We start from the raw sequence: 2,500 nt of genomic DNA on the forward strand, positions 1-2,500 counted from the left end.
TAAAAAACAAAAACTTAATACATTGCAAAAGAGTAACATATATCTATTACTCTGTTTTTTCATCTAAACTTTTTTTTGCATCCCCTAGTATATCGTCTTGCACCCCAGATTGGGAACCCCTGCCTTAATGAATAAAACATAACTAAAATAAACATTTTAACGTGGCCTATGACACCTGATCTTTCTTTGCCTGACAGTCTTTATCTTATTGCCCGACTCTAACACAACTAATTCTGATAATATACAATGTGTATGTATGCAAAGCCAAGAATTTGGTATATACACACACATGAATAAATAAATAAACATTTAGAATGTTATTAATAGTATAGATAAAATATCACTTTCATTTTTTCTAATTTCGCAAAATTCCCTGAATTTCACTTGAAGTTTTAGTGTTAAATGTCCGTATCAGTCTGATCCTAAACGCTGCGCCAAAAACGTCGCAGACGACGAAACATGTATCAGTGGATAACACTATTTCAAAAACAATATATATGCCGCACCCCATATGAGGGTACCAAATTGGTTAAAGGGAAAAATTATTCCCAACTCGCATTCTCACATTTAGGTAAAAAAAAATATCTTTATATCATCAACGCTCTGATCCCAATCTGGCGTCAATTGAAATGCATGGCTCTCGTCTTGGAGAGGCTCCATATTTTGACAAGCTTCTGAGATTGACCTATATTCCTGATCTGAAATGGAACACGTACATCAAGTCTGTTGCCAAGGTCGCTGGAAAAATGGTAGCATCCTTCTACCGCTCCAGAAGATATCTCACTGCTGTTGCAATTCTCTATCTGTATAAAAGCTAAGTATGTCCAAGGATAGAGTACTGCTGCCACATTTGGGCATGCGCTGCTAAAAATCCTGCCTTGATAGAGTACAAAAAAGACTTCGTGGCTTAGTGAGGGATGCCCTTTTCTCTTTTCTGCAACCTCTCTCCCACAGAAGAGACGTTGTGAGCCTATTTTTGTTTTATCGTTATTTCCATGGCAAGTGCTCGTCTTAGCTCTAATCTCTGGTCCCCCCCTCGCAAATCTTTAACGAAAAACACCCGTCTAGCTGAAACCAGTGTCAATAATTTTCCCCATTCTTTATCTGTCCCCAAATCAAAACGTAGATTCTATGAACAAAGCTTCTTTCTTAGAAGTGCACGCTTATGGAAGTCTCTTCCGTTTGCCTGTTTCTCACCTGACTACAACTTCGATGTCTTCAAGTCCAACATAAACAAATTCCTGATAAACTACGCCCTTAAGTAAGACAATTTATCAAATCTCCATTACTAAGGATTACTACGATATTATCCCATTGATTACTGTACATACAATAACCCTTATCCCTGAGCGGCCTCCGGGCCTTGATAAATGGTGACTACCATGTAAAATATATATATATATATATATATATATATATATATATATATATATATATGCGTGTGTGTAAATATTCTTTATTCACTTACTAACGGGGGTACCCGGCGTTGCCCGAGTGTTTGTTTCCGGGACGGGGGGGGAGTTTTAAAAAATGTTATGGTAGGTAAGTAGGAAGGATCAAACCCGGAGTCATGAGTAAAAGTAGGAAAATAAAGTGTGAAAAAAAAAAAAAACATCTGCAACGTTAACAGTTCGGCCACCAAGAAAAGTCCATTCCAGTTGTTTAGGAAAAAAAAAAAAAAAAAAAAAAAAAAAACGACTACGGTCGGTCGGCGCGAACGTGAAAATATAATGTGAATTGTCCAGCACGCTGACCACTACGCCACAGAGCACTGCAGCTTAGTCTAGTGATTTTAAATAACTTCACATGAAAGAACTACGAAGCCAAACCGGTGTTTTCTTCTCAACTGTTCCTTGTGAACGATCCCCAAACGGTGTTAAGTGGTGGCAGGGGGAGGAGGAATTTATTAGAGAGAAAATATTTTACCACTTTCATTGATCTTAACCGATTTTGGCCGTGACTTCTCAGCAGAAAAAGTATAGAAATCTAAGATTATTATATTGTTCTGCCGTTTGTGCATATTATATTTGCATGAAATATCTTGATTTTTAATCCTATTAAGGTCAAAATCCGACGGGAAAAATGAGTTCATTTTATTTATATAGAGATATTTTCTTTTAAATATATACCAACTTTTTATTTAAAAAGCTCAATGTAAGTACAGAGATATACTAAATCAATTACAAAACTCTATATTCCGAATGTCATGATGTTGGCGATCTTACAATGTATTCCTTTAATTCAGTTGACACTTACAGTTCTTGACAGTATCTGTTTCGTAGCATAAAATCAATCACTTAATTATTATATCAATCAATGAATCTATTTTGTCCTTAACTTATCAAAGGAAATAAAATGTTTTTTGACATGATTAAAAAATTCCAAAAATTAGAAGAAAAGAGCCAAATACTTTATAATTTGCTTATATTACGTAATTTTGAATTTAGAAAAACTAAATTATATATATATATATATATATATATATATATATATATGCCCA

Source organism: Euprymna scolopes, chromosome 45 (genome assembly GCF_053919585.1).
Source record: "Euprymna scolopes isolate OS-2025 chromosome 45, ASM5391958v1, whole genome shotgun sequence".
Taxonomy (NCBI): domain Eukaryota; kingdom Metazoa; phylum Mollusca; class Cephalopoda; order Sepiida; family Sepiolidae; genus Euprymna; species Euprymna scolopes.